Genomic DNA, 12878 nt, shown 5'->3' with positions numbered 1-12878 from the left:
ATATATATAAAATACGTATATATATATTATGACTGGGACTTCATCGCGTTAATTTTGATATATCTACAAAATACTTGTTACGCTTTTTTCCGCACGTTGCGGCACTTTGCTCTTATCTGTCGGCTCCGGGCTGCGCTTTCGATCATCACTCCACTCAACCTATTGCGTGATTCAGTGGCAGCTCGCCACTAGGGGCGCTCGGGCGCCGCCCCCCCCTGGTTAAAAGAGAGAAGAACAAGAAAAATTATTTTTTTGTTTTTTTGTTTTATAGCCCTATAAATAATATAAACATGTTTAAAATGAATAATATTTACTCATTTTAAGTATGTTTGTGTTTCCAATGCACAATATAGCGTTAATATATCAAATAAAAAATAATCGTTTTCCTGAACAGGAAGTGACTCACTCCTGCCGCATTTCTCCTAGCCGTATTTCTCGGCCCGGGCTAGACGCAATAGCGCTCTGAGTGCGCGTCACTGTTTCATCGCTGTATCCGTTGCAGCCAATCAGTGCGTAACGCGCTGTGCGTTGAAATATGATGTTTATGATGGAAGCTGGGCGCGATTTGAAGCGGTCTAAGCTGCAGCGTCTCTATAATTTTTTCGCGGAGACGCTCTCTCTGATTGGCCAACACCAGTTTCTAGGTTTCTAGGTTGGTTTCTAGGTTGGTAGACTGTGTTGTTGTGATGCAACTATTTGTCTTAGAGCGTGACGGCAAGTTCTTTCGACGGTTAAGCTTAGGCACTCTTTCAAAGTTGGTTAAGGTTAGAGTTTGTCTTAGAGCAGGGCGATAGAACGCCAGGTAGTTTGCAGGCTGTTTGACGAGGAAATGGGCAAAGACACAGCTCTTCACAGTACTCGTTGGTTAACAACAAACTATATATGGATGCAGTGTGGACAACTGGACATGCATGGACAATGGACATCAACACAGTCTGGACAGTGGAGTGGATATACTTTATCAAGCCCTTCTGCCTGCTGGACCACTGTGCGTTTCAACTTAACAAGGTATATTTGCGATCTCTCTCTCTCTCTCTCTCTCTCTCTCTCTCTCTCTCTCTCTCTCTCTCTCTCTCTCTCTTTCTCTCTCTCTCTCTCTCGCGCGCGCTCTCTCGCTCTCTCTCTCTCTCTCTCTCTCTCTCTCTCTCTCTCTCTCTCTCTCTCTCTCTCTCTCGCGCGCGCTCTCTCGCTCTCTCTCTCTCTCGCTCTCTCTCTCTCTCTCTCTTTCTCATTCTCTCTCTGATTGTGTAGGGCATATTGGAAGCGTGGCTGCATTTGACTGACTGTGATCATATTGATTGATGGCAATGGTGATAGTTAAATATTAAATAATGCGTGGTACATGTTTGCAAAATTTTTGGTATAGCGCCCCCCATGGAGAAGAATGTACGGGCCGCCACTGGCGTTGATCCATTCTCGAGTTACAAGACGAAACATCTGGCGAGCGTCATTTGACAAGCCGTTTGGCGAGTGACCACGTCCGGTTGTGAACGGTCCTGAACTGACCAGTCACCAGTCACCACTGATGGCGAAAATAAAACCGCTGTTACTCTATTTTATTAGCTCTCGAAGTGATTTTTCGTTATTGTGTAAGAAACTTTGGAATGTTACCTTTCAAAAGAGAAAAGGTCCTTTGCGCTATATAGGTATATATTATTCCTAAAATGTACAAGTATGTCAGAAATCATTCTTTGATTAGGCTATAATTCTCAGATTTTCTGTTATGGTTTGTAACCGACCTCAAACGCAACGGCACAGACAGGAAGTTCAGAGTTAGCCAAATGCTAGGGCGTATTTATTTACAGAGTCAAAAGAAGGATAAGTACAATAATCAAACAAATAGGGACACTGCCTTCGGCAGAGTCATCTGCCGCTCTGCAGAATCCTCCTGGTGATAGTGGTGGGGAATTGGCATGTGACGTTGTAGCGGCTCTGCAGATACTCCCAGCAGATAGTGGTGGGGAATTGGCATGTGACGTTGTAGCGGCTCTGCAGATACTCCCAGCTTTCGCTCAAGGTGGAAAACGGAGAGAGAGTGAGAGATATCAGAAACAGTCCAACGAAACACAGAGGCAGTGTGGTTCCCTCCTCCCTAGCTGGGTCCAGAACCAATTGACAGTGACGGTCTTCAGTGTTCCCCACAACACACAATTTAGAATAATCCAGAACCAATTGATAGTGACAGTCTTCAGTGTTTCTTAAATACACAGAATCAGAATAATCCAGAACCAAACGATAGTGACAGTCTTCAGTGTTTCTTCAATACACACAATCAGAATAATCCAGAACCAAACGATAGTGACAGTCTTCAGTGTTTCTTCAATACACACAATCAGAATAATCCAGAGGGGTTTGGTTCCACTCACCCAAGCGCAACGCGTAAAGCGGGCAAAACGAGGCACAGCTCCAAACGGGGAAGAAGGTTCTCAACAGCGGTTCTCCACAGAAAGGTCCTGGAGAGAAAGTAGACCAGGAACAGCAACGGGGAAAAAACAGGCAAATGCAGTTGTATTCCAGAACGACCCAACAACGATAGAAGGAAGGTCCCGGTTTATAAAGCCCTCTGGGGCGCTAATCACAAACTATGACAGCTGCGTGATGAAAGTGCCAATCGTTCAAAAAGCGTGCAGCGGGGAATGCACCAATCAGCACCATACCTCAGGAGAGTGTGTGGCGGGGAACCAACCAAACCTCACAGTACCCCCCCCTCCACGGGAGCCACCCGGCGACCAGCCCGACCCGGCTCGCCCGGATGGGCACGATGGAAGTCGGTGATCAGGCCGGGATCCAGGATGAGCTGGCGGGAGACTCAGCTCCGTTCCTCCGGGCCGTACCCCTCCCAGTCCACCAGGTACTGGAACCCCCGACCCCGCCATCGAACTACCATCAACCGGCGGACCTGCCACTGGGGGTGACCGTCCACCATCACGGGAGGAGGTGGTTCCGGAGCAGGAGGCATCAGGGGACTGAGAGAGACAGGCTTAACTCGGGACACATGGAAAACGGGGTGAATGTGCATGGACGCAGGAAGCTTAAGACTCACCGCCGCCGGACTGAGTACCTTCAGAACCTCAAAAGGACCGACGAACCGGGGGTTAAGCTTCTTGGCCGAGGACCGAAGCGGAAGGTCCCTTGCAGAAAGCCACACCCTCTGCCCAGGGTGGTACGTCGGCGCAGGGACCCGGCGCCGGTCAGCCCCACGACTGGCGCGCTCCGATGACCGGAGCAGTGCAGTCCTGGTGATCTCCCAGACCCGACGGCACCGGTCGAGGTGGTCCTGTACGGAGGGAACTGCCATCTCCGACTCCTGTGCAGGGAAAAGAGGGGGTTGGTAGCCCAGGGATACCTCAAAGGGTGAGAGGCCGGTGGCGGAACTGACCATGGAGTTGATGGAGTACTCGACCCAGGGAAGGAAACGGCTCCAAGAAGCGGGTTTCTCGGCAGCCACACACCGAAGAGCAGACTCCACACTCTGGTTCATCCTCTCCGTTTGTCCGTTAGTCTGGGGATGATAACCAGAGGAAAGACTGACCGTTGCCCCCAATCCCTTGCAAAAAGCCCGCCATACCTGGGAAGTGAACTGGTGCCCTCGGTCCGAGACGACGTCCTGGGGAAACCCATGGAGGCGAAACACGTGGCGTGTCAGGAGGTCCGCCGTCTCGGCCGCCGAGGGAAGCTTGGAAAGGGCCACGAGGTGAACCCCCTTGCTGAACCGATCCACCACGGTCAGTAGGCACGTGTTCCCCTGGGAAGAAGGAAGACCCGTGACGAAGTCCAACGCCACATGGGACCAAGGGCGGCTCGGAATGGGAAGCGGCTGCAATAGCCCGGAGGGTGCCTGGTGGGAGGCCTTGCTGCGGGCGCAGACTGCGCAGGCCAGTACGAACTCCTTGACGTCGTTCCTCATGGTGGGCCACCAGAATCGACGAGCCAGGAAGGAGAACGTGCGATGAACGCCTGGGTGGCAGGCGAACCGGCTGGTATGGCCCCACTGGAGGACCCGGGACCGGACTGAGTCGGGGACGAAGAGACAATGAACCGGTACATTGCCTGGAGCGCGATGGAAGCATAGGGCACGCCTTACCACCCCCTCGATGCCCAAGGTGACTACTCCTACCACCCTGGCCTCTAGGAGGATGGGAGTCGGGTCCTCAGTGGTTGGAGCCCCCTTGGAGTGTAACCGGGACAGGGAGTCGGCCTTCGTGTTGCGGGAACCAGGGCAAAACGTCAGCGAGAAGTCGAACCGACAGAGGAAGCTGGCCCATCTTGCCTGCCGGCCATTGAGGCGCTTGGAAGCACGGATGTACGTCAGGTTCTTGTGGTCCGTCCAAATGGTAAATGGCTCCTCGGCCCCCTCTAGCCAATGACGCCACTCCTCCAAGGCAGCCACAACCGCCAGCAGCTCCCGATTGCCGATGTCGTAGTTCCTCTCGGCAGGGAGGAAACGACGTGAGTAGAAGGCGCACGGATGTACCTTCTGGTCCGTTGCCGACCGCTGGGATAAGATAGCTCCTAGTCCAGTATCCGAGGCGTCCACCTCTGCGATGAACTGTCTCTTGGGGTCTGGATGGAGCAAGATCGGGGCGGAAGTGAACCTCTTCTTGAGGGAGCGGAACGCAGCACACGCCGCTGAGGACCAGTCGAATGGCAGGGCGGGAGAGGTCAGCCTGGTAAGCGGTTCCGCCACCTGACTGTAGTTTCGGATGAATCTTCGGTAGAAGTTGGCGAACCCGTGGAAGCTCTGTAACTCCTTCCGAGAGGTGGGTTCCGGCCACTCCTCCACGGCCCGGATCTTGCGAGGGTCAGCTCGGGTCAAGCCTCTCTCCACGATGAAGCCCAGGTAATCGACGGAGTCGGAGTGGAATCGGCACTTCTCTGCCTTGACGAAGAGCCGATTGTGGAGGAGGCGCTCCAGCACACGGCAGACATGCTGGATGTGTTCCTCGAGGGTCTTGGAGAAAATGAGGCTGTCGTCTAGGTATACTACCACAAACTCTTCCAGCATGTCACGAAGGACGTCGTTCATGAGCGCCTGGAATACCGCCGGAGCGTTGGTGAGGCCGAACGGCATTACCAGGTACTCGTAGTGGCCCCTGGGAGTCTTGAAGGCGGTCTTCCACTCATCGCCCTCTCGGATACGGACCAGATGGTAGGCACTCCGGAGGTCCAGCTTGGTAAAGACGGTAGCCTGGGTGAGAGGCTCGAAGGTGGAGTTCATGAGAGGAAGAGGGTACTTGTTCTTAATGGTGATCTCGTTGAGCTGGCCATAGTCGATGCAGGGCCGAAGGTCTCCGTCCTTCTTCCCAACAAAGAAGAAACCGGCCGCCACAGGGGAGGAGGAAGGCCGAATGAGTCCTGCTTCCAAGGACTCAGAGATATATTGATCCATCGCTGCCTTCTCAGGGACGGTCAGACTGTAGAGGCGGCTGCCGGAGGTCGATGGCACAGTCGTAAGGCCGGTGAGGCGGAAGGGCCTGAGCCCTGGACTTACTGAAAATCTCCTTGAGGTCGTGGTACTCGGGGGGTATGGTCGAGAGGTCCGGAGGCGGCTCACAAACGGATCTCCGGGGCGAGGGACAGGACGCCGCCTGAAGACACTGGGCATGACAGGAGGAGCTCCACCCCCTGATGGTACCGGAGGACCAGGCGATGTGGGGCTCGTGCAGCGTGAGCCAGGGCCGGCCCAGGACTACTGGGACAAGAGGGGATCTGGTGATAAAAAACTGGAGTCTCTCAACGTGGTTACCAGCAATGGTGAGCAGGACTGGACAGGTGCGTTGAGTGATGTCAGCCAGGCGGTGTTGGTCCAATGCGAACACCTCCAATGGCCTCACGAGGTCCTCTAGTGGAATGTTGGCCCGGGTAGCAAACTCGAAGTCTAGGAAACTCTCGTCAGCACCCGAGTCGATGAGTGCCTCCACCGTGGCCCGTTGGTCCGCCCAGGCCAGGGTGACGCTCATCAGACGGCTAGGTGGTGCACGGCTCTGGGAACGAGAAAAACGGCTCACCAGGATCTCCCGGGGTCCCGGCGAGCCTGGTCTTTTAGCCGGGTGGGGCAGTTGGCGATACGGTGTCCCTCCCGACTGCAGTAGAGGCAAAGGCCGGACCTGAACCTCGCCTCCCGTTCAGCTTGGCTAAGATGTGAACGTCCCAGCTGCATGGGTTCCTCCCCGGGCACCGAATGGGAGGGGAAGGAACCACCAGTTGTGTTGGGAGCAGGGCGGACCGCCGTACCGTCACGAGTACGGGGGGTCTGGGGAACCTCTGGAGGCCCCGGTCAGGTTCTCTCACGTCTTCTCTCCTGGAGGCGTCCGTCGATGCGAATGGCGAGGCTGAATAGGTCTTCGAGGGACTCAGGTTCCTCACGTGTCGCGAGCTGGTCCCTGACAGCGTCGTTGAGCCCCCTCATGAAGGTGAGACGAAGCGCTTGATCGTTCCAGCCGCTCTCCGTTGCCGCCAGTCTGAACTCCAGCACGTAGTCGGTGACCCCGCCACTGCCCTGCCGGAAGGTGCCCAACCGAGCTCCAGGGTCCTGGCCACGGGCTGGGTGGTGGAAAACCCTGCAGAGCTCAGCCACGAAGTCTGGGTAGGAAAAACAGAAATCAGCACCCATTGCCCAGGAGGCAGTAACCCACTGGGCTGCCCGGCCTGAGAGCAGGTTAGTCATATAAGACACTCGGGCTCCCCTTGAAGTGAATCGGCTGGGTTGATGACGAAAAACCAACTCACATTGCATGATGAATGTGGCACAATCCTCGAAGTTACCATTGAACAACCGTGGTTCGGAGAGACGGGGCTCCCGAGGTGCGGGATCGGGAGGCGCGGGCCTGCCACGGCTGCGGGTGATGCTCCGGCCGAGGCTCCTGAAGTAGGTGGGGTTAAAAGCAAGGTGTTAACGGCTTCACTCAGCGCTTGTAATTGGTGGAGAATATCAGTCTGCTGATTACCCTGGGCTGTCTGCAGTCTAGCCAGAGAGCCAAGGGACTTCTGAATAGGCAGGACCTGGTCTCGGAGCTCCTGTACAGCAGCCGCAGCCGCACCTAGCTGTAGGCTGTGGTCGTTGGTTAACTCAATCTGGACCGCCAACGCTGTTCTGACCCTGTCTGTGTCGGCTGAGGTCGTCATGGTCGGGTCGTAATGTTATGGTTTGTAACCGACCTCAAACGCAACGGCACAGACAGGAAGTTCAGAGTTAGCCAAATGCTAGGGCGTATTTATTTACAGAGTCAAAAGAAGGATAAGTACAATAATCAAACAAATAGGGAGACTGCCTTCGGCAGAGTCATCTGCCGCTCTGCAGAATCCTCCTGGTGATAGTGGTGGGGAATTGGCATGTGACATTGTAGCGGCTCTGCAGATACTCCCAGCAGATAGTGGTGGGGAATTGGCATGTGACGTTGTAGCGGCTCTGCAGATACTCCCAGCTTTCGCTCAAGGTGGAAAACAGAGAGAGAGAGAGAGATATCAGAAACAGTCCAACGAAACACAGAGGCAGTGTGGTTCCCTCCTCCCTAGCTGGGTCCAGAACCAATTGACAGTGACGGTCTTCAGTGTTCCCCACAACACACAATTTAGAATAATCCAGAACCAATTGATAGTGACAGTCTTCAGTGTTTCTTCAATACACACAATCAGAATAATCCAGAACCAAACGATAGTGACAGTCTTCAGTGTTTCTTCAATACACACAATCAGAATAATCCAGAGGGGTTTGGTTCCACTCACCCAAGCGCAACGCGTAAAGCGGGCAAAACGAGGCGCAGCTCCAAACAGGGAACAAGGTTCTCAACAGCGGTTCTCCACAGAAAGGTCCTGGAGAGAAAGTAGACCAGGAACAGCAACGGGGAAAAAACAGGCAAATGCAGTTGTATTCCAGAACGACCCGACAACGATAGAAGGAAGGTCCCGGTATATAAAGCCCTCTGGGGCGCTAATCACAAACTATGACAGCTGCGAGATGAAAGTGGCAATCGTTCAAAAAGCATGCGGCGGGGAATGCACCAATCAGCACCATACCTCAGGAGAGCGTGTGGCGGGGAACCAACCAAACCTCACATTTTCTGCAGGAGCTCCACAAGAATAGCTCACATTAGAAAGCTGAGCGAACAAATGAATGAAGTATGAGGCACATAGTTCATTCCCCAGCCCTGTGTAATAAAGGCCCAGGCTGCCCCGGGGATTCTAGCTAATACAGGTGTTAAACCCCATTATCTATCTATCAATTATGCTGAGCTGTGCCAAAAACACGCTGTAAAACCTTGGGATTCATCAAGAGCGATCAAGGAATTTCCCTGAAAATCACGTTATTATTATCCATCTCTGTCAATCCATCAAGAAAATGGTAATTCTCCCGAATTGTGGAGAAAACGTGAAGGAAGAGAGTTGGAGGGGCGTCTCTTTCCATTCCTCCTTTTTGCTGAGGAATGTAATTAATGCCAGTGTGCAGATGGAGCCAGTGATAACACTCGGTTAGTGCAGAAGGCTTGGTGTTGGGGAAAAACTGACATGAACAATTCTGTCTCAAGTGAACACGAGAGCATACTGTAGGAAGGGGTATTCATTTGAACATTTACTACAGAACGCTAGGGCTTGAATATAGAATTAATTATGATCTATAAGAGGCAGTGGTTACCACCCTGGTGTTTGGAGGTATGCTTGATCCGATTATCAATCATAAAAGGAGATCTAGTGTCCCAATACTGTTTGAGTTGACCATTACGTTCTTAGGCATATGGAATAGGTTGACACAGGGAGACACAGCTCTTAAGGGTATCAGGTGGAGACTTCTTGTGTTCATCCTTTAGGAGGGTGTTGAGGTAGAACAACAAGGAAAGTTAGACAGATGTATAAACAAGGACGATCACAAACACTTGGATTTCACCTTTTTATTTATTTTTAATATTTTGAAAAGTACACTGCACTATAAACATAAAATATACATACCAAAACATAGTTAATACATTTACGCTACACTATAATATATACCTAAACATATGCCTTTACACTGCACTATAATACCAAAACATAGAAACATTTACACTGCACTATAATAATAATAACGTTATAGGCGGCTGAGTGGCGCAGTGGGCAAGGCGCTTGCCACTAACGCAGGAGATGCTGGTATCGAGCCCAGCTCTCGGCGTTGCTACCGGCTTGGCCGGCCGTCATACTAACACAATTGGCAGTGTTAGAGGGTGGGAAAGCCGGTGGGTGGGGATTGGACGTTGTGGACAGCGACTCCTACAGGTTGGTTGGGTGACGCCGGTACGGCGGAAACAGGAAGTGTCGGGGGCAGCGTGAGCCTCCCACACGTTACTTCTCGCCACTGAGAGTTCGAGCTGTTGTGGTGAAAAGATGCGACAGGCTGCCTCCTTGTGTACCGGAGGGGACACGTGATGCAAGGCTTCTATCCTCACTACAGCCGACCAGTGGGAGGCATAGTCTAGCAACGTTCAAGACAGGGGAGGGTAGAATTGGAAATACGAAATTGGGATGGGAGAAAAATAGAAAATGGGGAGAAAAAGTGGATCAAAAAAGAAATAATAATAATAACTTTATTTGTATAGCACTTTTCATACAGAAGTTGCAGTTCAAAGTGCAGTGAAAAATACAGGCATAAGAAAGCATAAAAAAGATAGCAAGGTAAGGTAAATCACAGTGTTTCACATTAGGATCTAACATCCCAATATGCCTCTCTGTTTACAGTTTCATACAGTAATACAAATAATAAAAATAGAATAGACAGAGTGAAGAGTATCAAACAGCCCAAGTCCGTTGGATTGATATGTATGAGCCAGCTGACCAGAGATTCAAAAGTCAACGGTGAATTCAATCAGTGTTTTTATTGACTCGAACACACAGAGAAAAGAAACAGTCCGCCCGCCCTCCACGGGACTGAGCGTCTAGCAGAGAATGATGACACAACCATGGCATTTATACGAGAGAGAAAGAGAGAGAAGGGAGGGTTTGTGTGTGTGTGTGCTTGTCTGTGTGTGTGTGTGTGTGTGTGTGTGTGTGTGCGTGTGCGTGTGTGTGTGTGTGTGTGTGTGTGTGCGTGTGTGTGTGTGTGACAGAGGGGATGGGGGAGAATCTAATCTAATCTCAATCATTAAAGAATCTAATCTAATCTAATTGCCATACATGGTCTGGTTTTGGAGATAAGATATTACTAGACACTAATGAGAGACATAGATGCCACGGCGACATTAATGACTATCAATTCCCCCTTTTGACAATCAAATATGTCAACACAATAGTTCATTAATGGATTTGTACCCGCCGATCATCAACCATTACACACATCAATAGCTGATGGTATTGTCCTCAGGAAAACGGTGCGGATTTTCCCAAACCAGAAACCGTGGGTGGATAGCACTATTAGAGCAGCTCTGAACTCTCGTACCACCGCCTACAACCTGGGTAGAGAGTCAGGAAACATGGAGGAGTATAAGGCTTCAGTCTATACTCTACGCAAAGCTGTCAAACTTGCTAAGAGGACATATGCTGACAAACTGGAGACACAAATGGCACAAAACGACACAAGAGGATTATGGCAGGGACTGAAGACAATAACTGACGATAAAGTCAACGCCCCCTCAATGGGGAGCGACGACGCCTCCCTCGCGGACAAGCTCAACACCTTCTACGCTCGGTTTGGTGTAGACAGTGGCGCTGCTGGCTCTCCGGCTAGTGACGTCACTGGCGCGCCGGCTGTTGTGGAGGGGGGGGGCAACCGCGAGGGGGGGGGGACGCTCTCTCGTTGTCGGAACACAGTGTGAGAAGAGCATTTATGCAGGTGAACACCAGGAAGGCTGCTGGCCCAGATGGCATAACAGGACGTATACTCAAGACCTGTGCCAACCAGCTGGCCCCTTTGTTCACCGCCATATTTAATCAATCACTGGCGGAGTCAGTGGTCCCTGCCTGCTTCAAGAGGTCTACCATCATCCCTGTGCCGAAGAAACCCTCCCCAGCATGTCCAAATGACTACAGACCGGTGGCACTCACCTCTGTGGTCATGAAATGTTTCGAGAGGCTGGTCAAGGACCACATTTGTGCCTTCCTCCCCAGTGATATGGACCCTATGCAATTTGCATACAGGACAAACAGGTCCACCGACGACGCGGTCTCCCAGGTACTGCACAGCACCCTCTCGCACCTTGACCGTCAGAAGGGGGGCTATGTGAGACTGTTGTTCATTGACTACAGCTCAGCGTTCAACACCATAGTCCCCACCAGACTGGTGGACAAGCTGATCGAGCTAGGTCTGAGCTCCGCCCTGAGCGCCTGGGTACTGGACTTTCTGAGCGAAAGACCCCAGGCGGTCAGGGTGGGGGGTCAGACCTCCAACACCATCACCCTGAGCATCGGGTCCCCCCAGGGCTGTGTTCTGAGCCCCCTGCTGTACTCACTCTACACACACGACTGTGTGGCCAAGTTCAGCTCCAACTCCATAGTGAAGTTCGCAGATGACACGGTGGTGGTGGGGCTGATCTCGGACAACGACGAGAAGGCCTACCGGGAGGAGGTTGAGGTACTGGAACGCTGGTGCCAGGACAACAGCCTGCTCCTGAACATTGGCAAAACCAAGGAACTGATCGTGGATTATAGGAGAGGACAGCAGGAGACACACACACCACTGATGATAAACGGGGCTACCGTGGACAGGGTGAGCAGCTTCAAGTACCTGGGGGTCCACATCTCAGAGGACCTGACATGGTCAACACACATAAACACAGTAGTAAAGAAGGCGAAACAGCGTCTCTACCACCTGAGACAGTTAAGGAAGTTCAGAGTATCGGGGAAGATACTCCAGTCCTTCTACTCAGGAGCTGTAGAGAGCATCCTGACCGGAAACATCACTGCCTGGTATGGAAACAGCACGGCACAGGACAAGAAGGCCCTACAGAAAGTGGTGCGCTCAGCCGAGCGTACCACGGGTATTGCACTACCCCCCCTGCAGGTTCTATACAACAAGAGGTGCAAATCCAGAGCCTGCAGGATAATGAAAGACCCTCACCACCCCAATAACAGCCTGTTTCAGCTGCTGAGGTCAGGCAGACGCCTGCAAATCCCAGCTACTAGGACAGAGCGGCTTAGGCTCAGCTTCTTCCCCCAGGCCATCAGAGCCATGAACAATGTACATTGAGTGCTCAGAACATTGAACTGTCCACACACAAGCACACATGAACACACACACGACACGCACACTGTGCACGCTCACACACAAGCAGCCACTTAACACTTTAACATGAGCGGGCACACACTCATGTCGCACACACGCACACTTATGGCCAAAGGAAAGGACACTTTAAATTAGAATAACAGGAACAGTGTATTGCACTACCAAAGCTAACTAGCATGTCACACATGCGCTGTAAATAACTATGTACAGATACCGAGATGTCACTCCATGTTACCTGCTACCTGTTACTGCACAATGTTGTTTCTTCTTTTGATTCTATTATATGTACCACTGTATTGCACATCGTTGCGGGCAAGACCACCCGCATTTCATTGTATACCTGTATGCCGTGACAATTAAAACTCTTGACTTGACTTGACTTGACTTGACTTGACATCATACCATAAGAGATAAACAACGGTTAGAGAGGAGAGAGAGAGAGAGAGAGAAAGAGGGGGGAGCGAGAGAGAGAGAGAGAGAAAAGAGAGAGACACAGATTTGCAACCTTCAAGAGAATACACCTAACCCCTTTGAACCCCCCTTAGTCAGGTACACCGAACCTCTATTAGGATACATCCCCCCCTCTATTACAGTGCACCCCCCGTCTTTGGGCTGGTCCCGTCTTCTAGGGCGAGGTCTCCTCTACTTAGAGAAAGGTCCCCGTTCCAGGGCGCATAGTTCTAGGCAAGGTGTC

The sequence above is a fragment of the Notolepis coatsorum genome (genome assembly GCF_963971535.1).
Source record: "Notolepis coatsorum genome assembly, chromosome: 1".
Lineage (NCBI taxonomy): Eukaryota > Metazoa > Chordata > Actinopteri > Aulopiformes > Paralepididae > Notolepis > Notolepis coatsorum.
Note: the sequence above shows the minus strand (reverse complement) of the source record.